At 32.4% G+C, this 24,537-nt stretch overlaps 1 protein-coding gene across 1 annotated transcript in view; it reads right to left on the bottom strand.

Moving 5' to 3' along the window:
• Window positions 1–24,537, bottom strand: part of LOC142334035 (uncharacterized) — a 211,311-nt gene that overhangs the window by 94,027 nt on the left and 92,747 nt on the right. The window lies entirely within an intron of this gene.

Here is a 24,537-nt window from a genome sequence, read left to right as displayed (position 1 = left end):
AAAATTTTTATTATACTTTTTTCATTTACAACAACCTAAAAGTTGTATTCTACTATCCTGAACAATATGGTGAACTACTCTGATGGGTTGATAATTATTTTTCATTACAACCTTTTACTTTACCGTCTACCACTATAGCAGAGCTATAGTTGTATAGAAGGGAAAGCATTGCAATCAGTCGAATCTGAATAGATGCAGTTTTCACCAAATCTTGACTTTTGACACCAAGAGAACCTAAAAAACCGGATTGAAATTTTCCGAATGTTTGTATGTATCGATCTCCAGAACTGCTGGACCGATTTTGAACAAACTTGGTCAGATTACTTCTATATATGGGGCTTTGACACCATTAAATTTTTAACTTAAAAGGTCATTTGGATGAGGCTGTAGAACAAGGTTATCATCAGTATCTCAAGATTTCACCTAATTAAGGTCTTATTTTTCTTAGGCACATTTGTTAACAATTAAAAAAATTGTAATATTTGAAAAAACTTTTGCAAAATCGCACCTCCACCCCAAAAAATGCTCTAAACTAGTGGCTAAGTAGGTATACTGCACCAATAATACCCCCTGTCACCACAAGGACTGTTAATGTAGCATTAAGAGCTGAATTAAGTTGTGTGTGTAAGCCACGTGATGGAAAAGTCCTACAACTGTGTTGTCAGCTTTTTTTCAGCTATATTATTTAATACTTTGGTGGTTGCAGATTTGTTGCTATAACGTTATTCATGCTGAAGATTTGAGTATCGAAAGATGCAGTACATTCTTTACATCATATATGCCTGCAGATTAACTAAGGAACTCTTTGTTCTCTGTCGTCTGTACCCAACAAATCATACTTATCAAATGAAGTTGGATCTTCTAATTCTGCCTTCTAAAACCAATAACTGATCCATGTTCAGAATTCCTGTAATCTTTCATTATCTATAAATGAGTTCATATAGTTAATTGGTATTCTGTCATTCAAGTGATAAATAAATAAATATTTATTCTGATCAGTGTAAAATAGTAATAATAATAATACATCATACAAATCACATAAATAGTGGGTAGATGTGCCTGCTCCATGTATTAAAAAAAAACTGTTCTAACATTTGCTGGAATGGACCAAGGAAAATCATGGTAAAATTTTGATCAGAGCACCAACACAAAATATACAATTAATTATAAAATAAAAGATCAGTCTATATTAATTATTTGTAAAATATAAAAAACTAAATAATATGAAATTAAACACGTGAAGATAATAAATATAAAAAAAATTCATAATTCAGAAGGCGTTAATGAGAATTATTTGAACACATATTTATATACATGTTAAATGAGATTGAGATCTGAATTAAAAAGATCTGATTAAGATCGGTATTAGTTTTATTGACCTTTAGTATAAGAAGAACCGGTTGTCCTTTGCTCAGCATAATCGAATAACAAATAGATAAATGAACAAACGTTGTTTTAAGCCGTTCTTTTTTTTAATAAATTTCTATTCTATTTAAATAATTACTATGATTTGATTTTTTTTTTATCAATATTATTATTTATATAAAGAGGAATTTTGTTTGTTCGGGATAAACAAATAACTACTCGATTAATCAACTAAATTTTTACTCTTGTTTATTCACATAACTGAGAAGGTTTTTAAATATATATAAGTAAATGTGGTAATGGAAATTTTCTGGTTGAAGTACAAACTTTAATGAATTGAATTAATGAACAGTGAACCATGATTCTCTATCGCTGTGTGAGCAGGGTTTGAACTGAATGATTCGAATCAATAGAATGAATAATATTACAAAAATAATAGAATTAAAATTAAATTACATAAAATAATATTAAATTACTGTTTAACAATAACAAAGATGGACCGCTGAATGTGAAAATAGGAGGAGAAAAGATTATGGAGGTAGAAGAATTTTGTTATTTGGGAAGTAAAATTACTAAAGATGGACGAAGCAGGAGCGATATAAAATGCCGAATAGCACAAGCTAAACGAGCCTTCAGTAAGAAATATAATTTGTTTACATCAAAAATTAATTTAAATGTCAGGAAAAGATTTTTGAAAGTGTATGTTTGGAGTGTCGCTTTATATGGAAGTGAAACTTGGACGATCGGAGTATCTGAGAAGAAAAGATTAGAAGCTTTTGAAATGTGGTGCTATAGGAGAATGTTAAAAATCAGATGGGTGGATAAAGTGACAAATGAAGAGGTATTGCGGCAAATAGATGAAGAAAGAAGCATTTGGAAGAATATAGTTAAAAGAAGAGACAGACTTATAGGCCACATACTAAGGCATCCTGGAATAGTCGCTTTAATATTGGAAGGACAGGTAGAAGGGAAAAATTGTGTAGGCAGGCCACGTTTGGAGTATGTAAAACAAATTGTTGGGGATGTAGGATGTAGAGGGTATACTGAAATGAAACGACTAGCACTAGATAGGGAATCTTGGAGAGCTGCATCAAACCAGTCAAATGACTGAAGACAAAAAAAAAAAAAAACTGTTTAACAATAATGGGCTTCTCATGGGGTCTGTGTGTGAGGCTAGAATGGTGAGGTATACGAAGCACCTCATGGGAGGTTAGACCTACCATCAGCATCAACTGGTAACAAATAGGGTAACCCTGGGTGCTGTTTTGAGAAGTGTAATTGGGTACTCTTATAATATCTCTGCAAACAATCATCCAATTTTCAAAATTTAAATGGTGTTTTTGTTAGTAGGTTGAAGGCTAACTTTTGGGTGCATCAGGTACACTCTCAATCTAACAAATCATGGTTGTTCGGAAATGTATTCATATATAAAGTTTATCTGTTTGTTACTGCATCACGCAAGAATCAATCGACCTATAACTTTCAAATTTTCAGGATACATTTGTGTTATACCAGGGAAGGTTTTAAGCTATTGACCAAGGCCATAGCTCTCTTGAAGGTTGAGATATTAAAAATAATCAATATTTCTTCACCCTCAAAGAGGGTGAAGTTGTGAATTAAAGATATTCATTAAGGAAAAAAACAGATTAATCCTTTTACTTCATTATTATATTTCTGCCACCATGGCAAAGAAATAAGTTATGAATTTTCATCATCAAAGGTGTGTGTTACTTTATTCTATCTTTTCTAATTTAGTTTCTTTTTCAGGTTTCCATAAAGCCCTAATATTTTAATTTTTATTTATTATTGTCACAATCTTGAGGAGAACAAATAGTGCGGGAGTCGAGGGGCTGGAGCCGTCTGGGTAGAAGGGAATGATAATCAAAGCAAGCTGAATGGGAGTCCAGAGCACCAATCCCCCTGGCAAATTGGGAATGGCGAGCGAAGCGAGCACAGCGTAGGCCCCCTGACCTCGGGAGACCCTGAGTTGGCTACGGGATTGCCTGGGCTGACCAGAGCCCCGAGGGTCCAGGTTCTGGCTAGATGGGCCAACTATATAAATAAAAACTCTAATCAATAATAATTTACATTTAAGATAATTTCATGACTGTTGTACTATTATTTTTTTCTTAGATCTATGGACCATGTGAATGACTTAATGTAAAGTTTTTAAGCTTTTTACACCAGTAATTTTCTATTTTATTGTAAAATGAAGCTGTTTTCTATCCTCAGACCAAGTCAAATTGTTGAAGATTTGTTTTGTTAGTTCCTGAAACCCAATAAAATTCTTGTTTTTTTCTTGAAATTTCACTCTTGTGTTTCTTCATTGATGTTTATTTCTTGGATATCTTTACATGCATCATCAAGCCATCTACACATCATTCTTTTGAATTTTGATGTACTTGAGGATACAATTTAGTTTTTTTTAATTTTATGTCATTCGCGTAAGAAAATTTGGCAATAGAATATTTTTTTTTGTCTTTAGTCATTTGACTGGTTTGATGCAGCTCTCCAAGATTCCCTATCTAGTGCTAGTCATTTCATTTTAGTATACCCCCTACATCCTACATCCCTAACAATTTGTTTTACATATTTCAAAGGTGGCCTGTCTACACAATTTTTCCCTTCTACCTGTCCATCCAATATTAAAGCGACTATTACAGGATGCCTCCTTAATATGTGGCTTATAGGTCTGTCTCTTCTTTTAACTATATTTTTCCAAATGCTTCTTTCTTCATCGATTTACCACAACACCTCTTCAATTGTCACTTTATCCACCCGTCTGATTTTTAACATTCTCCTATAGCACCCCATTTCAAAAGCTTCTAATCTTTTCTTTTCTTTTCGGATTTGAAGATCCAAATATTTCATTAATTGGCTATAACTCTGGAACCAATGGAAATAAGTACCACTTGTGATATATCACTGAAAAGCTCTCAATCAGGGCTTATTACTGCAGTAAAGAAAAAGTAAAAATCGAAATGTTTTGGATTTTGGGTTTTTTTTGGACATTTTTTAGGAACAGTGATTTTTAACATTCTCCTATAGTACCCCATTTCAAAAGCTTCTAATCTTTTCTTATCGGGTATTCTGATCGTCCAAGTTTCACTTCCATATAAAGCTACGCTCCAAACATATACTTTCAAAAATCTTTTCCTGACATTTAAATTAATTTTGATGTAAACAAATTATATTTCTGACTGAAGGCTTGTTTTAACTGTGCTATTTGGCATTTTACATCACTCCTGCTTCATCTATCTTTAGTAATTCTATTTCCCAAATAACAAAATTATTCTACCTCCATAATCTTTTCTCCTCCTATTTTCACATTCAGTGGTCCAACTTATTATTTCTATATATATATATATATATATAAAATATAATAACAAAATTATATTGTAGATTAATTTTTCATACACTTTGAACATAACATTAGGAATTATGGATTAAAAGCTGATAGTTGAAAATTCATTAAAGTATTTAAAAAGATAAACTCTTTTCAATAGAAGATAAATATCAACTTTCAAGTAACACCAAAGTATCTGATGTTGAAAGGATTATTAAGTCTCTCAGTTTGTTTATAAATTATATAAAAGTTGTTATCGACATGTTAATCTATTAAAAATAAACTATGAAATATTAAATTCTATTCAGAATTAATATGAAATAATATGATATCAATTAACGAAGAGATTTATTCCAGTTTTTTAAATTAGAAAAATAATATAACAGATTACTTTAATGTAAATTGAAATTTACCAGACTGAGAATTATTAATATATCTCTTACTAGAAATGTGGATCCATTTTTATTTCTTTTTTAATTATAAAAACTGCAGAGATTAATGATTTTGATTAAAATAAAATCAAAATAGATATTTGTTATCATATAAGATCTAAAAGAAATTCACTTCATGCTCCAATTATTGTAAATTTTATAAGTAGAAATGATAAGCTGAATTTTTTTTTTGTATGAGGTTAAAAGAGATTAAATCAATCAGTTTTTGGAATCTGTTAATAGCAAAAGTTGTTAACAGTTAGATGCATTTGTTCCATTCCAAGTTATAAACTTATAGCAGTAATAAAGTTCTAATCTATTCTACATAAAGGGTCCAGATATTCTAGTATAATAAATCATACTTGGAATGGGTACTGGAGCTGACTATATATATATATATATAAAATATATAAAATATATATATATATATATAAAATATATATATATATATATATAAAATATATATAAATATATATATATATATATATAAAATATATATATATACATATACTGGGAAATCCCTTGAGAAGTGCACAATGTTCTAAAGTTAATGATAGCCAAACAATTCAAGATTAAATTAATGTTCATTCATATTAAGATTCAAGACACAAAAAAAATGTTAAACTGCATCCGTCCTTTTATTTAAATTCGTACATTTTTTTATTAATTATCACTAACTATGAAATATTTTCCTCTTCATATTATAATATCTTTTAATATTGAAAAATATAAATTTACCCATTGAGAAACAAAACGATTTTCTAATATCACATAACATTTATTCAAATGGATTGACGTCAGAAGGGAGATGATAATGGAATAATTTATATGTCCAATAAGTCATTTGCTAAACCATTGTTACAATATTGAAATTTAGCATATTTACACAATATTTCAATGGTTTGTTTACATCGATCAGATATTGAAAACTACAGCATCGGTATGAATTGTTGAATTCAAGAATTATTCATGTTAAATGTAGTTCTATACTCTAATGGTTAACTTTAAAATTACATCTGGTAAATAACATATAATTTACTTAGTTACTGAATAAACAAATGTAAAGTAAGCTTTCTTAATTTGTTTTCCATTTAAATAGATAACTTTATTTATTTATAAAATAATTTTTTCCCAACTGACCAAAATTAAGTCCAATTACTGCAAATGACAATAAAAATTATATTGTATAAACTGCAATCAGTAATTTATTACACTTTTTTTGCAGACTTACAAAAAAAAAAACACAAAATAAAAACAAAATCTTATCGCAATACAAATTAACTCCACACATATATTGTACATTTTAAAGATTTTAACAAAATATAAAAGGATTTACAAATAAAGATCAAAATTTTGAAAGGTCCAAAAAATAAAAAAAGTCTATATCTCATATAAAAGAGAATGCCTAACTGATTCACTGACTCATAATCAACGTACAACCAAAACTATTATAGGTAGAGACTTGAAATTTTCAGGGTACCTTCGTATCTTTATGTAGGCGTGCACTAGTGAAGGATTTTGCAAAAATTTTGATTTTAATGGGTTCAAATCGATAAAAAACTAAATTTCTTGTTAACAGCGCTATCTGTTGGATGTAAAAGCAACATATGCTATACTAAGTATTTTACAGTTCCATTGTAATGTTTCCAATATTTGTGTCCGCTATAGACTAAAAAACTACTGGACCGATTTACGTGCAGGGAAATAGGAACAAAGGGAAAATCGAAAAAGGTAAAAGGGAAGAAAGGGAAAATGGGAGAAAGCAAATGGAAATGGGAAAGGAGAAAAAATAAATGCGGAAAGTGGGAAAGAGAAAGGGGAAAGGAACACAAGAGAACAAGAAATGGGAGAGGAAATGGAAAGGGATAGGAAAGAGGGAGTGAATGAAAGGGAGAAAATGGGAAAGGGAAAGGGGATATGATAAAAATTAAAATGGAAATGATGAAATGGGGGAAAGGGAAAAGGGGAAATGGGAAAATGAAAAGGGAGAAAGGGTAAAAGGTATGTATATATATATATATATAAATACTTAAATCTCCTAACCATTGCCAGGTCTGCTAGTGATAAATATTTAGAATAATTAAACCTAACCGAGATATTGAACCAAGGATGCATATTATTCGACATTTTTGGCTGTATAAGTAAAGCATGAAAATAAAGATGCAAAACCTTTTCACAGAATTAATAACAATTTAAAAAAAAAAAACAAAATAAATAACAATAATAATAAAACAGAGGTTGTCAGGATATTGTTGTAATTAAAATCACTGCGAAACAAAAAATGTGCAGAACCTTTATAATGTAAGAGATTTATAAATAAAGCATATTTTGTACCAATTCTTACCTACGCAGCAGAAACCTGGATAGATGGAAGAAATATGGATCGTCCAGTACAGGTAGGAAAAATGAAATTCAAGAGAAGTATGCTAGGGAAGACAAGAAGGAATATTATAAGGAACAGTACGATTAGAAAGGAACTGAAATTGAAAAGCCTAGTCGAATCAATTGGAAGATCAAAGTTCAGATGATTTTGATATATTGAAAGGATTGATGAGGAAAAATTTACCAAAAAGGATGATGCATGCAGAAGAAACAAGTAGAAAACCATGGGGTAGAAAAAGAATTAAATGGATAAATACAATGATAGAGGAAGTGAACAAGAGAGGGGAATATGGTGAGTGTAATGGTTTTTGGATCAAGGTAGATGAAGAAACAACCTGAGGAAACTTGGATTAAAGGAAATTAAAAATGATGATGACTTTTTTTGTCTTTTTTTTTGTCTTCAGTCATTTGACTGGTTTGATGCAGCTCTCCAAGATTCCCTATCTAGTGCTAGTCGTTTCATATCAGTATACCCACTACATCCTATATCCCTAACAATTTGTTTTACATATTCCATAAGTTTCCTGCCTGTACAATTTTTTCCTTCTACCTGTCCCGCCAATATTAAAGCAACTATTCCAGGATGCCTTAATATGTGGCCTATAAGTCTGTCTCTTCTTTTAACTATATTTTTCCAAATGCTTCTTCCTTCATCGATTTTCCGCAACACCTCTTCGTTTGTCACTTTATCCACCCATCTGATTTTTAACATTCTCCTATACACCACATTTCAAAAGCTTCTAATCTTTTGTTCTCAGATACTCCGATTGTCCAAGCTTCACTTCCATATAAAGTGACACTCCAAACATATATACTTTCAAAAATTTTTTCCTGACATTTAAATTAATTTTTGATGTAAACAAATTATATTTCTGACTGAAGGCTCATTTCGCTTTTGCTATTCTGCATTTTATATCGCTCCTGCTTCGTCCATCTTTAGTAATTCTACTTCCCAAATAACAAAATTCTTCTACCTCTATAATCTTTCCTCCTCCTATTTTCACATTCAGTGGTGCATCTTTGTTATTTCTACTACATTTCATTACTTTCATTTTGTTCTTATTTATTTCCATGTGGTAGTTCTTGCGTAGGACTTCATCCATGCCATTCATTGTTTCTTCTAAATCCTTTTTACTCTCGGCTAGAATTACTATATCATCAGCAAATCGTAGCATCTTTATCTTTTCACCTTGTACTGTTACTCCGAATCTAAACTGTTCTTTAACATCATTAACTGCTAGTTCGATGTAAAGAATAAAAAGTAACGGGGATAGGGAACATCCTTGTCAGATTCCCTTTCTTATTACGGCTTCTTTCTTATGTTCTTCAATTATTACTGTTGCTGTTTGGTTCCTGTAAATGTTAGCAATCAATCTTCTATCTCTGTATTTGAACCTATATTTTTTTTTAAATGCTGAACATTTTATTCCAGTCTACGTTATTGAATGCCTTTTCTAGGTCTATAAACGCCAATCCACCGGGTTGGTCTAGTGGTTAACACGTCTTCCCAAATCAGCTGATTTGGAAAGTCGAGAGTTACAGCGTTCAAGTCCTAGTAAAGCCAGTTATTTTTACACGGATTTGAATAGTAGATCGTGGATACCGGTGTTCTTTGGTGGTTGGGTTTCAATTAACCACACATCTCAGGAATGGTCGAACTGAGATTGTACAAGACTACACTTCCTTTACACTCATATATATCATCCTCATTCATCCTCTGAAGAATTATCGAAACGGTAGTTACCGGAGGCTAAACAGGAAAAAGAGGGAGGTCTATAAACGCCAAGTATGTTGGTTTGTTTTTCTTTAATCTTCCTTCTATTATTAATCTGAGGCCTAAAATTGCTTCCCTTGTCCCTGTACTTTTCCTGAAACCAAATTGGTCTTCTCCTAACACTTCTTCCACTCTCCTCTCAATTCTTCTGAGAATTCTAGTTAAGATTTTTCACTAGTTAAACTAATTCTTCACATTTATCTGCCCTGCTTTCTTTGGTATCATGACAAAATAAAGAAATGATGATGACAATGATGATGTCATGATGATGACAAAATAAAGAAATACTGGGCAATTAATTAAAATAGAAAGAAGAATGACTTTATCACATATAATAATAATAAAATAATTTCGATTAATTAAAAATAAAAGATAATATGAGTAGAAAAATGAAGAGGAATGCAAGTTTAGCTTGATAATCGATAATTCAATACCATCTACTGATGGAATTTTCGATTATTCAAAAAAAAAGCAAAAATACAATAAAGATTTTATAAAAAAACTTTATTTTTAACCAGTTAAAATATAAAAATAAATAAACTGTTATATTTTTATTTACTTATTATCAAATTCCTTAAAGCACTTACATTTATATATTAATTAATATTATTTATTTACTGATAATAACTTTATAACTGTATTAACATTAAAAAAAGTGCGGACTTCATTTCTATTCATTCTTCTACAATTTCAAAATTCTCATATATTAAAATTACTAAGCGGATTATATTTATGGATTTTTATTTCCGTAACACTATTTGAATATTCATTTATATGAACTACAAGCCATGAATATTTCTTTCATTCTGTTATTCCTCCCTAGCGTAGCTACTAACATATTTTCAACTGTGACCTTTTCCTTATTTCTATTATTCAGATTCCTTTCAAATTTTTCTGTATATATATATTTATCATTTTATCTTTTTTCATTAATTTAAAAAATTTATTATTAATTTTGAAATAAAAAATATATTTAATATAGAATTTAAAATTATTATATGAAATAAGGTTCACTCATGAAATAATTAATACATATTAATTTTATATGAACAATTAATCAAAATAATGTGAATGTTATAACCTAATTAATAATAAACGAGATAACAAATCATGTGGTTTTAGTGGTATTTTATACATTAGATTACTCCAGTTTTTAAACACGTGGTGTTTAAATAATAAATTAGTAATTTAACTATTAAAAACCATTTCTTTCATAAATTAAAAAAATCTCATGTCTGACACCACATGACTTCCTTATAGACCTATTAAATTACATATACACTTTTTTTTTTTTAATTAAAAGTACGTACAATTTTATTTCATTAATAATTTCTGATATTTTTTCATAATTGTTTTTTTTTTTTTTTTTACTTTTAAGACCATAATGGATCACTTTAGTTCATTTTTTTTTGGCAATTCTTTTCTTGCTGATTTGTTATGTTTCAGCTTTTCTTTTTTGCCAGTAATTTCTAAGGGTTTCAGATCATCTTGCCCTTTCTTGTTCAGAGTACATTGGCTTATTGTTTTCTTAGGTTTTGATAGGAATCTTGTTTCTTTATTTTTTAATTTCTCATAGTTTCCGGTTTTCGTTTTTAGGTTTTCACGGGTTATTTCTAATTTCTCCACGTCTTTCTGTACTTCGTATAACCAGTTCGGTCTGCTTTTCTTGTTCCAGAAAAGTTCTATTATCCGTCTGATAAGTCTGGTCTCTTCCGTTCTGAAAATATGTCCTAGAAAGGAAATTCTCTTCTTTCTAAATTTATTAGTTATCGGGATGATCGTTTTGTAAATCTCTTCGTTTGGAATAATTCTCCAAATTCCTTTTTTTTAATGTTTTTCCCGATGCATCGTCGTAAAAACTGTCTTTCAATCTTTTCCGGTTTGTCGGTAAACCTTGTCTGGTACGGTCCAAATACGGTTTCGCATCCGTAAAGTATTTGTGGTCGGATAACTGAGTTATAATGTCTTATTTTTGTGTTTATGGACGTGCATTTTTTATTATAGATGTTTTGTGTTTTTATTGAGGCTTTGATGAGTTTATTTATTCTTTCATTCCAGTTTGGATTTTCTTGGAGGTTGTGCGTGATGTTTTCCCCCAAATATTTAAAGTTTTCTACTAGTTCTATGTCATTATTGTTTATTTTCATTTTGCTTACGCATTGTGGGTCTCTCACCATAATTTTACTTTTTTCGTATGAAATTTTCCTGCAATCTCTTCCGGTGTTAACAGTTGGTATCTGGCCTCTTCTATATTTTGGGATAGTAGGGCTAAATCGTCCGCAAAGCCTAGGCAATTTACTGAGATACCTTTTCCTATTTTAACGTTGTCTTTATTTAATTTTTTCCAATCCCGTATTATAAATTCAAGGGCACAGTTGAATAAAAACGGTGACAGTCCATCTCCTTGTCTCAGTCCTGTTTTGATGTCGAATGGATCAGATATTTCTCCCATGAATTTAACCTTGGATTTGGTATCCGTTAGTGTTAGTCCAATGATTTTGGCTAGTTTTGGGTGAAGCCCTAAATTTCTCAGGATTTTTAGCAGGGATTCTCGATGTACACAATCATATGCTTTCTTGAAATCAATAAAAGTCACTACCAGTTGTTTATTCCTTAGTTTATGATACCCTATTTTTTTTTTGTCTTCAGTCATTTGACTGGTTTGATGCAGCTCTCCAAGATTTCCTATCTAGTGCTAGTCGTTTCATTTCAGTATACCCTCTACATCCTACATCCCTAACAATTTGTTTTACATATTCCAAACGTGGCCTGCCTACACAATTTTTCCCTTCTACCTGTCCTTCCAATATTAAAGCGACTATTCCAGGATCCCTTAGTATGTGGCCTATAAGTGTGTCTCTTCTTTTAACTATATTTTTCCAAATGCTTCTTTCTTCATCTATTTGCCGCAATACCTCTTCATTTGTCACTTTATCCACCCATCTGATTTTTAACATTCTCCTATAGCACCGCATTTCAAAAGCTTCTAATCTTTTCTTCTCAGATACTCCGATCGTCCAAGTTTCACTTCCATATAAAGCGACACTCCAAACATACACTTTCAAAAATCTTTTCCTGACATTTAAATTAATTTTTGATGTAAACAAATTATATTTCTTACTGAAGGCTCGTTTAGCTTGTGCCATTCGGCATTTTATATCGCTCCTGCTTCGTCCATCTTTAGTAATTCTACTTCCCAAATAACAAAATTCTTCTACCTCCATAACCTTTTCTCCTCCTATTTTCACATTCAGTGGTCCATCTTTGTTATTTCTACTACATTTCATTACTTTTGTTTTATTCTTGTTTATTTTCATGCGATAGTTCTTGCGTAGGACTTCATCTATGCCGTTCATTGTTTCTTCTATAATTAATTTTAAATTTAGAATTTGTTCTGGACAGCCTCGCCATGGTTTAAATCCCCCTTGGTATTCCCCTAGTTCTTGTTCCAGTTGGTCTTTGATTCTGTTGTAAATTATTCTTGATAGAATTTTGTAAATGCAATCTAGTAAGGAAATTCCCTAATAGTTGTCAGGGTTGGTTTTATCACTTTTTTTTATGTATAGGGTGGATTATTACGGTTTTTTATTCTTCCCGAAATTCTTCCAAAAATAATTGTTTTTTAATTATTATTGATTTATAATTTATCATAATTTTTTTTTAATCAGAGGTTAATAATTATTAATAAATCAATATAAGGAAGATATTCAATAATTAAAGAGACAAATTGATGTAGAAATGAAACATCTTGATGGAGGAGTTTAGTACTTTAATAACTTAAGGTTGGCATCACTGGGATGAACTGAGAACAGCTGACGTATAAAAATTGTTTTTTTTATAACCTCAATATTGCATTTAACGATAGCGTGACCGCTTGAAGTTTCCACATTAGTTGAACAACGTTCAGGGATCCGTTTTTTTGCTTTCTGAATGTGAAAAACCGGTTAAAATCTTTCCTCGAATGATTTTACGGTACAGTGAAAGTTGTATGAACCGCGGAAATTTAAAAAATGGGTAGAACAGTTCAAAAATGATCGAACCTCAGTGATTGGCCGGCCAGTTGAAGTGTGTCAACTCCATCGCTTGAAACCCGCATTGACGGCATTATTCCTGAAGACCGAATTATTACAGTTGAACATATAACAAAACCAGTTGCAGTAAGTGTTGGCACAGTTCATAATCTTATCATTATTCGAGATCAAGTACATCAAAACATACGGATTTGAATACTAGATCGTGGATACCTGTGATCTTTGATGGTTGGGTTTCAATTAACCATACATCTCAGGAATGGTCAAACTGAGACTTTGTACAAGACCACACTTCATTTACACTCATACATATCATCCTCTGAAGTATTATCTGAAAAGTAATTACCGGAGGCTAAACAGGAAAAAGAAAGAAAGTACATCAAAAGAAGTGCAAGGTGGGTCCCGAAAGAGTTAACGCAACAACACAAGGAAACAAGACTCAAAGTGTGTACAGATTTGAAAGAACGCTAAGAAAGGGAAGGTGACTCTTTTCTAAACAAGATTTTAACGTGTGATGAAACTTAGGTTCTCCATTTTGAACCAGAGTCTAAAAGACAAAGCAAGAAATGGAAGTACACCAGCTCACCTGTCTGAAAGAAATTCAGAACGCAAGCATCAGCGGGAAAAGTCTTGTTGACCGTCTTTTGGCATATCCAAGATGTCGTCTTTTGTGATTATTTGGAAAATCAGCGTAGAATAAACAGTGTTTACTACTAAGATGTGATGATGAAAAAAGTAAAGCCAGCAATAAGAGAAAAACGTTGCAGATCTCAAAGAAAAGGCGTGATATTACTACACGACAATGCACGCCCTCGCACCGTCGAACTTAATCAAGTAAATATTGAAAAAATGAGTTGGGAGATATCTCCATACAGTTCAAATTTGACACCTTCGGATTTTCATTTGTTTGGTCCACTAAAGGAGGCACTACGTGGAAAAAAGTTCAGCAACAACGAGGAGGTCAAAGAATTTGTGGGAAAGTGATTCACACAACAAGACAAATACTTCTTTGCATCAGGTATAAAAAAACTAGTTCATCGTTGAGACAACTGTATTATTACTGGTGGGGATATGTTGAGAAGTAATAAAAATCTCATTTTGTAAAAATACACATTTTTTTCCACACCAATTTATCTCTTTAATTACTTAATGTCCCTCGTATAAAAACAAATTAATAAAAGGAGATAAAGTCGGATTTGAACCGATGTGTCTTCCCCTTGTAAGATCTAAATATTTCATTAATTAAAATTTTATTTGGCTATAACTCAGGAACCATTGGAAATATACTTATGATATATCGTTGAAAAGCTCTCAATGAAGACTTATTATTGCAGATAAGAAAAATTCCAAAATCCAAATATTTCGTATTTTGAGTTTTTTGACATTTTTAGTCCAGTCGATTGTAATCAAAAGGGGAGGTGCACAACTAGATGTTACAACAGTCCTAAATCCAAAATTTCAATATTCTACGACTAATCGTTTTTGAGTTATGCGAGATACATACGTACGTACAGACGTCACATCGAAAACTACTCCCTTGTTCGTTCCCGTTTGGATTATGGTTCTGTCGCCTATTCCTCAGCTCGTCAAACCGTACTTAAGATGCTGGACGGTGTGCATCATTCTTTTCTTCGGCTTGCCACGGGTGCGTTTAGATCAAGCCCTATCGCAAGCTTACTTGTAGACAGTGGCGAGCCATCACTTTGGGATAGACGAGACCAGCTTTTGTTATCTTATTTTGCCCGTCTCAGCGGACAGCCGAATCACCCAGCTTTTGACCCAGTTCTTAAGAATCCTAATTTGAGAAAGTATGAGGACCGTCCACGTTGTACTGCGCCTGTGAGTGTCCGTACACGACGTCTGCTGCAGCGTATGAATGTTGGCACTCCCTCGTTCTTTCCATCATGTCCGTGCTCGAATCCCCCGTGGAGATTACACCGTGTAAGTTTTACGTTTGATCTTACAACGTATGATAAACAATCAACGCCACCTATTGTTTACCAGCAGGTGTTCCAGTTTCTTCTCACCAAGTCGAACCCAGACGTGGTGGTATATACTGATGGGTCGAAGCATGACGGTAACGTTGGTTGTGCTTTTGTTTTCAATGAACAGACTTATATGTTTGGCCTACCCGGTGTTATGAGTGTGTTCACCGCGGAACTACTCGCTGTGGATAGGGCTCTAAGTATCGTTGGCCCTAAGTATAGGAACATTCTTATTTGCAGTGACTCGTACAGTGTTCTCCAGGCGTTGGAAAACCTTTATTCTGGACATCCTGTCGTTGTTGGCATTTATGGTAAAATCGCTGAGTTAGAAAAACGAAACAGGGTGGTAGGTTTTTGCTGGGTCCCTAGCCATGTTGGGATTCTTGGTAATGAGAGGGCGGATTCTGCTGCAAAAGATGCGTGTATTCAGCCTCCTTTCACCACCCGAGTTACTGCCTTTGATTTTATTAATCATATAAAACAACCACTGCGAGCTAGGTGGCAGTGGCTGGACGGCTGTCGTCGATAGTAAACTTCGACGGATTAAAGACTCAGTGTTGCCGTGGGGCTCCTCTTGTATGAACTCTCGTCGTGAGGAAGTGGTCCTCTGCCGATTACGGTTGGGGCATACGAGGATCACACACGAATATCTAATGTCAGGAGGAGACCCACCCCTGTGCACACGATGCAACTGCCGCATGACTGTGCACCACATTCTCGTGGACTGTGTATGTTATGTGGCATTGCGTCGTCAGTTTAATATACCCTAGCATTCGTGATGTCTTGGGCAATGATGGCAGGGTTTTGGAGCGAATGTTTCTCTTTTTGCATAGTACTGGGTTACTGCAAAGGATTTAATATACTTATATATGTTTTAAGGAGAGTTTTTTAATAATTTTAACCTTTATTTTCGATTTGATTTTTTAGTTTAATTTTACTATCCAGGGTGGGGATTTTTGCACAACCCATCGGAGTTAGATAAGTTTTTATACTTTCTTTATTCTATTATTTTATCTTTAATGTTTTATAGACTTTGTCTGTGATATTAGTTTTGGGGTTTCTTTTGCCTTCTTGGCTTGTTTTAGTAAATTTTTATTATATGATTAATATTACATTTACACCTTGTATAGCTTCTTATTTCGGAGTTATATTGAACTTTTAATAATAACTACCAGGCGATGATAACGCCTAAGCGTTTAAAAAAAAAAAAAAACTAATCAAAATGAATTCAGGGATGATGAAAATGGATATTTTCGTTGAAATCTGAAAACCCAAATTTTTCTCCATCACAATACTTCCTTTACTTTGTACAAGGAAGTAAAAACATGTTTTTTAAATTTAAACTGCCAACCAATTCCCAGTTTATTTAATAAATAACATTTAACTGTTAAATTGAATTAAATTTTATTAATGTATTATTTATTAAATAAACTGGGAATTTTTTTTTTTTTTAAATTAAAAAAAAAAATATTTTCAATATTCTTTTTAAAAAAATACCTTATGTACTTGTGTACGCAAGTAAGAAGTTATACTTCTTTGGCATGAATAAAAAAAGAATTTTTTTAAGCATTCAAAGAAATTTGAACCGAGTCAAACGATCGACAGACGATATTAAATATCAGAAGAATTATATCAAACCAAAGAGCGATTAAATGATTGGCAACAAAAAATAAATGATGACAATATCCTACAATATCAGAGGAGTAATGAACTAAAAGATAAGAATATTTTGCAATTTATCAAAGATCGGGCATGTATGCCTCAGTGTATATGTTGTTCCTGTGAGGGTCTATTTATCAATCACTCTATAGTTAACTTTAAAGTAGATAAAATTAAACAGAAATTTAACTAGATCCAAAAATAATACGATTCTAAATTATAATTTTCAATTAATAGTAAATAAATCAGATGCTTCAACAACTCTATTACATATACAAATATGTAATAATGCCTATTAAATTATATAAACACATTTTTAAGAATACATAAGATTTTATTTCACTAATAACTTCTGATTTTTTTCATTTTTTTAATTGTTATTGTTGAACAATTATACAGGGCTTTCATAAAAGAATGGTGCGGTTTTGAACATGGTTTAAATTAAAACAGAATTACTTACAGTTTATGTTTTTTTATTTTTCAAATCTGTCGTCTCAAACCTTTTTTTTTACATAATTAATAAATTTCAATATGTGCGCCCTTAGTCGCTCGACAAATGTCCAAACGATACTCAACTTCTCTCCAAACATTAGTTAACATTTCTTCGTTAACGGGGTTGTCATTGCTTCATTAATCCTGTTTTTTAAGCGGTTTAGGTCGCGAATATTTTGTGTATAAACAACGCTTTTGATGTACCCCCGCAAGAAAAAATCGCAAGGTGTCAGGTCTGGACTCCTTGCCGGCCTATCCATCGATCTCCAAATTTTTCGTTCAAAGCGTCCATGACCGATGCATTGAAGTGCGGGGGAGCACCATTTTGTTGGAAATGAAGTCGATGAATGTTTTCGAGTTCATCCGACTGAGGAAAGCAATAATCGGTTATCATGTCAAAATACACGACTCCATTAATTGTTTTTTCAGCAAAGAAGAAAGGCCCTATTACACGATTTTTCATCGCACCATACCAAACATTAACTTTAGGCGAATCGCGTTGTTTCTCAATAATTGCGTGTGGGTTTTCAGAGCCCCGTATTCGTGAATTGTGTCTGTTAACACATCCATTCACATGGAATGTAGCTTCGTCTGTAAAAATTATATCGTCTAAAAATGATTCGTTTTCAGTTATTCTGTCCGACATTTCAACAGCGTAGTAGTAGGGTAGGATAAGGTTGCGTAACTTTCTGAACACTCTGTATAATGTATTTACTGGAATAATAAACAGTATATCGCGGTATTATAAAAGAGCACTTGATACTACCGAAACACCGAAAGCAATTTTGTTTTCAAAAACATTACAGCAGTGCAACATCCTTTCTTTTTAACTAAAAATGCGTTCTAACGCATTTTTTTATTTAACCAGGAATAGGTGATGTCAAAACTATTAAATATCAGATAAATACAAGGGAATATGTTTTTTCGACATATATTATAATTAATTAATAATTGTATCTAATATAACTGACGTTATCATTACTAAAACCTCAAATAAACCAAAAATGATATATATGTTATGTTGCGGTAAATTAATTTAAGTTCACAGCTTTACAAATATAATGTCTATATAATACACTCGGAACAAATCTGTGGTTTATTCTGTATATGGAACATTTGATTAAAATTGGGGTGGGGCAGACGTATACGTTCATAGATTGAAGGTTGTGTACGTTGTAGAGGGGTTAGAGAGGAAGGGACGTAAGAAGAACGCAGTAACCGAGTTGTGTCTATCCGTTACTATAGCAACCAGAACTGTATTCCGTTCTATATATCCCTTCCTATTATACGTATATGTTCTCCTGTATTAACAACCCTACAACACCTGATGATGACTACAATATTCATAATAATAGACACCTCAAAAGCACCTGGGGAAAACTGTCAATACATCAATACATACATACGCTTTTCCACCTATGTAAAATTAATATATATATATATACACCTTCCAACACAATGTACGTTTCTATTTATGCAGTCAGATGTTATACATCGATGGGGGGATACATAGTTATTCAGGAGAACAGAGCAACAACTCATTCTAGAGGCTAAAAATAAGAAAAAAGTTCATATAAACATAGGTCCGAAAACGCTTCGTTAGCGAACTATACAGAGTGAAAGATTTCGTCCGAGTTTCAGTTCCTCCGGGTAAATTAAGGCTTTCTGAAATTCTGGGAAGGTCAATTAAGTGTCAAATTCAATTGTTTCTTATGGTTTTTGAGCTGGGAAATTGAAGAAAATAGGTCCCAGTACTGTATCTCTCTTAGTTTCTAAGATATCCCATGTAAAACGTCAAAAATAGGGTCAAAAAACACATTTTTTTACGTTTGATGTACAATATCCTTGTTAAATTGGTAATAAATCATACATTTTTTAAACATAAATTGTCGAGAATTTAATTATAAGAAGATTGATGTAAATAATGTCAACAAAAAAGAAATAAAATTTTAAACATGTCGACTTTTATTAACAACAAAACCGACGAAAACTTAGAAGAAAATTAACATTTTCTTCTAAGTTTTATTATTTAAACATATAATGATAATTTTAAAATAAAATTCCATCATAAATTACCCACCCACCATCCCAAAAAAGAAATCTTAGGTAACCTTTTTTATGTATAATTATTTTTCCATTACATAAAAATAAATAAAAAACCAAATGCCTGGAAAGTATTGCAATTTTTCTATCAAATATTTGTATTTCAAACGAATTTTATTAAACCAAATATACAGAGTGTTTCTAAAATGGTGGGTTGGATATACTTTTTTGGATTCTACTTGAAAACTAAACAAAAAAATATCGTTAGGAAAAATGGCAGGCACTTTCTCCTTCGTTCCGTGCTGTCCATCATTTTGTTATTTTTATATAAAAATTTATATCTCAAGTTCGGATAGACGAATCAGATTAATATTTGATAAGCTCTTTATAATAAAGTTTTTTTTTTTGTCTTCAGTCATTTGACTGGTTTGATGCTAGGAAATCTAGAAATCTCCAAATCTAGATAGGAAATCTCCAAGATTTCCTATCTAGTGCTAGTCGTTTCATTTTAGTATACCCTCTACATCCTACATCCCTAACAATTTGTTTTACATATTCCAAACGTGGCCTGCCTACACAATTTTTCCCTTCTACCTGTCCTTCCAATATTAAAGCAACTATTCCAGGATGCCTTAGTATGTGGCCTATAAGTCTGTCTCTTCTTTTAACTATATTTTTCCAAATGCTTCTTCCTGCATTTATTTGCCGCAATACCTCTTCATTTGTCACTTTATCCACCCATCTGATTTTTAACATTCTCCTACAGCAGCACCGCATTTTAAAAGCTTCTAATCTTTTCTTCTCAGATACTCCGATTGTCCAAGTTTCACTTCCATATAAAGCGACACTCCAAACATACACTTTCAAAAATCTTTTCCTGACATTTAAATTAATTTTTGATGTAAACAAATTATATTTCTTACTGAAGGCTAGTTTAGCTTGTGCCATTCGGCATTTTATATCGCTCCTGCTTCGTCCGTCTTTAGTAATTCTACTTCCCAAATAACAAAATTCTTCTACCTCTATAATCTTTTCTCCTCCTATTTTCACATTCAGTGGTCCATCTTTGTCATTTCTAATACATTTCATTACTTTTGTTTTGTTCTTGTTTATTTTCATGCGATAGTTCTTGCGTAGGACTTCATCTATGCCGTTCATTGTTTCTTCTAAATCCTTTTTACTCTCGGCTAGACTTACTATATCATCGGCAAATTGTAGCATCCTTATCTTTTCACCTTGTACTGTTACTCCGAATCTAAATTGTTCTTTAACATCATTAACTACTAGTTCCATGTAAAGATTAAAAAGTAACGGAGATAGAGAACATCCTTGTCATAATAAGAAGCCATAATAAGAAAGGGAGTCCTTTCTTATTATGGCTTCTTTCTTATGTTCTTCAATTGTTACTGTTTGGTTCCTGTACATGTTAGCAATTGTTCTTCTATCTCTGTATTTGAACCCTAATTTTTTTTAAATGCTGAACATTTTATAAAGTTTTAAAATTATAAAAAAATCAGGACTTAAATACATTCGCAAATTATAAAATGTTTATTTTTTAATTCATTATATCTCCATAAATATTAGTATTATAAAAATTTATGTTATTTGCTAAAATATTAAGCTATATGATTGTCGACTCGGTACTTGGTAGGTTAATCCTCGCGGCTACACCAGTCTGCCGACTGTACAAGCATAATTTGTTCTACGTAAGTTGTGAAATGATATTAGTTTAGTTAGATCCAACCGTCACCGCTAGTACCGCCACACCGAACTAGTGTAACACTGATGTATGTTAATGCTTTACTATACCCACTATACTCCATTGGCCAGTAGTTTATTTAGAGCATTTATGGGGGTGGTGATGCAATTTTTCAAAAACGTTTTTGTGCAAATATTATTATTTTTTAATTAACATATGTGCCTAAGAAAAATAAGACCTTAATTAGGTGAAATCTCAAGATTGAGATTTTGAGGTCAAGAGAATGACCATGATATATAGCCTCAACCCCTTGACCTTTTATGTTGAACATTTAATGGTATCAATGCCCCCCATATACAGCAGTAATCTGACAAAGTTTATTAAAAATCGGGCTAGCAGTTCTGAAGATGTATTCGGTGTGAGACACCGAATACACACACACGCGCTACATACAAACATCATGAAAATTTCAATCCTGTTGTTTTTTGTTTTTTTTTTTGTTTTTTGGGTTAATTAGGTGTCAAAATGTCAAGATCTGGTGAAAACCGCATATGCCCAAATTGGATCGATTGCAATAATATCCCTTGTAAAGCTATAGCTCTGCTACAGCGCTAGACGGGAGTGTAAAAAAAAAGAAGAATGATACTAATTCTGAAAATAAATTTGAAGACAAATATCTGTTTTGAAAAAGTGTAGTTGTATGCGCGAACAAAAATCAATATAAATAAATATTAAACAAATCATGAAAAATACTTGACGGGATGTGTTTTGAGAAACACTTCCTTTTTAAAGTCGATTAAAAATATCTATCGTATACGATATATATCGATAGTTGTATCCAGAAATTCTAATTAAATCGATTTAAAGTTTATTTCAATCGTTAACCATTGACTTAAATCGATCTTATCCAAATTAACTATTTTATACCTTTCTCTCTTTTTCTGTTTAGCCACAGGAAGCACCGTAAGGTATTACTTCAGAGGATGATATGTATGAATGTAAATGAAGTGTACTCTTGTACAGTCTCAGGTCGACCGTCTCAGGTGACCTTCAGCTCTGCCAATTGAGTTGCAAGCGAAAAAACGAATGAAGTGGTATGAAAGTATGGGGAAACGTGATGTGATGGAGGCTACAAGAAATTCCTGGAAAATCAAATGGATGACAGGTGGATGTACTAATTGGATCAGGCGGCTAATTACAGATATAGATCTTTGGCTAAATAGGGGACATGGTGAAATTAATTTCTTCATGACACAAATTTTAACAGGTCATGGGACTTTATTATTTGCATAGGTTCGGCAGACGTAGTTCCCCCGCTGCATGTTTTCCAGTAGGATGGATACTGCGGAACATAAAATTTTTGAGCGTGAGAAACGACGCGTTTTACGTAGACAGGCTGGTCTGGATAATCCACCGGGTTGGTCTAGTGGTTAACGCGTCTTCCCAAATCAGCTGATTTGGAAGTCGAGAGTTACAGCGTTCAAGTCCTAGTAAAGTCAGTTATTTTTACATGGATTTGAATACTAGATCGTGGATACTGGTGTTCTTTGGTGGTTGGGTTTCAATTAACCATACCTCTCAGGAATGGTCAAACTGAGAATGTACAAGACTACACTTTAATTACACTCAAACATATCATCCTCATTCATCCTCTGAAGAATTATCTAAACGGTAGTTACCGGAGGCTAAACAGGAAAAAGAAAGGCTGGCCTGGATGGGCTCCAGTAAAAAACTTTAATACCTTTTATTTTGACATCAGATGAAAATTGGAGGGCTTTTAATTCGTTTTCCACTAAAGTGCTACGCAATAAATACGAGGAGGGACGCCGGCGTGAATTTTAGAGTTAGGGAAGGGCGGATAGCCCCGGTCGTGAGGGTCGGCATACCGAGGTGTGACGGTTAAGATGATCGACCGGGTACTCCGGGATCCTTAGGCTGGGATGGGACAAAATAAAAGACTCAGACCCGGCTGCTGGGTTGTGGGGCCGAGTACGACTTGGTCAAGCTCAGTTCTCCCTGCTCAGTGGTTAGAGGCGTGAGGTATTAAAAAGTATAGACCGAGACCCGGTCTCCGGGAAGTCGGGTCCGGTACACCTTTTCTCGGAGGTAAAAGGCAGGCTATAAAAAAGGTCCACCGGGGGCCGGGGAGAGCTGAACTGCCATACCGGACGTACTGCCGGTAGATGGGGATCTCTCTCTTTGAGTTGGACACTCTCGTGGGCTGAGCTTTACTTGATTGTATGTCCGGCCCAAGGGAGTAACGGATAATAAAAAAAAAAAAAAATACCAAAGAATATCAAAATTATCGATTAGTTTTAAATTCGGATAATCAGAAGTTCAATAAATAAGAATTTTAATAGTTTTATACTTTATTTATATATATAGTTGTACACACACACACACACACACACACACACACACACACACACACACAAACACACACACACACACACACACACAATACAAACAAAATCTATATTAAAAAAAAAAATACGAATATTTTTACATTAAAAATCCACCCAGTTCAATGACAGCTGCACAACTTTTCTTTATACTGGCAAAAAATAAAATCCATTGGCAATAATCCAGAAAAATTAAGTAAAAGAATAAAAGAAATGATGACAACCAAAAAAAAAAAAGAAAGAAAGAAAAAACACAATACAAAATGATGAGAAACTCTTTACGTTTTGTAATTTTTTCTCTTTATCTATCATAATTCTTCTTCTATACCATATACATACATTTTTTACCCCTTAAAAACTACATTTCCCCCACTCAATATCTTTGTCCCTCCCTCTTACTGTTCTATCATTTTTTATTCTTCTTATATACTTAAACACATTTATAACAAAACACGTAAAAAGAATCTTTTGTTCAGGAAAGAGGATACGAAAAATATAACAATAATATAAAAGAAAGTTAAATAAAGGTCAATGCCCTTTTCTATATACACACTCTTTTCAATACAAACATATTTGGCTTTCAATAATTGAATTTTTTTTCTTTCAGTTAATGAATAAATGCAGTTATTTTTGTATTTTAATAAAACAAATTTACTACTTTAAAATATGATTAAAATATTATGTGATATATATATATATATATATATATATATATATATATATATATATATATATGTGTACCAACGCGAGCGCCCGCGCGCGCACCCACACACACAAATATTGAGGTCTTTTTTCATTATTTGTTCATAAATCAGTTCTGATTTTTTCAAACCTTCACAAAGACTTATTTATATACTCTTACGTTTATTCATAAAGTAATATTAAAAAAAAAATATTTATATATATATATATATATATATACACACAC

This window comes from Lycorma delicatula, chromosome 13 (assembly GCF_047948215.1).
Source record: "Lycorma delicatula isolate Av1 chromosome 13, ASM4794821v1, whole genome shotgun sequence".
Lineage (NCBI taxonomy): Eukaryota > Metazoa > Arthropoda > Insecta > Hemiptera > Fulgoridae > Lycorma > Lycorma delicatula.
The sequence above is the reverse complement of the archived record's forward strand: the minus strand, read 5'-3'. Positions and strand labels throughout refer to the sequence as shown.